General features: G+C 61.2%; 1 protein-coding gene across 1 annotated transcript in view; it reads left to right on the top strand.

Moving 5' to 3' along the window:
* The window catches only part of LOC112116535 (sodium/potassium-transporting ATPase subunit alpha-2), a 28237-nt gene that overhangs the window by 24001 nt on the left and 3599 nt on the right, over positions 1–637 (top strand). The window lies entirely within an intron of this gene.

Genomic DNA, 637 nt, shown 5'->3' with positions numbered 1-637 from the left:
GGGAAGGATGGACAGGCAGGTCAGTGGGGGGATAGATGGAGGGATGGATGGAAAGGCAGGTCAGTGAGGGAGGGAAGGACAAGCCGGTCAGTGGGAAGGGGAGGGAGGGATGGACAAGCGGGTCAGTGGGAGGGGGAAGAAGGGATGGACAGGCAAGTCAGTGGGTGGATGGAGAGAGGGATGGATGGAAAGACAGGTCAGTGGGGTGGGAGGGATGGACAGGCAGGTCAGTGGGGGTTGGAGGGAAGGACAGGCACGTCAATGGAGGCTGGAGGGAAGGACAGGCAGATCAGTGGGGGTTGGAGGGAAGGACAGGCAGATCAGTGGATAGATGGAAGGGGGGAGGGAGGTATGGACAGGCAGGTCAGTGCGGGGTTGGAGGGAAGGACAGGCAGATCAGTGGGGGTTGGAGGGAAGGACAGGCTAGTCAGTGGATAGATGGAAGGGGGGAGGGAGGTATGGACAGGCAGGTCAGTGCGGGGTTGGAGGGAAGGACAGGCAGGTCAGTGCGGGGTTGGAGGGAAGAACAGGCAGATCAGTGGGGGCTGGAGGGAAGGACAGGCAGGTCAGTGGGGGTTGGAGGGATGGATAGGCAGGTCAGTGGATAGATGGAAGGAGGGAGGGAGGGATGGACAGG

Source organism: Terrapene carolina, unplaced genomic scaffold (assembly GCF_002925995.2).
Source record: "Terrapene carolina triunguis isolate 2854851 unplaced genomic scaffold, T_m_triunguis-2.0 Scaffold378, whole genome shotgun sequence".
Lineage (NCBI taxonomy): Eukaryota > Metazoa > Chordata > Testudines > Emydidae > Terrapene > Terrapene triunguis.
This window is presented reverse-complemented; position numbering and strand designations above follow the sequence as displayed.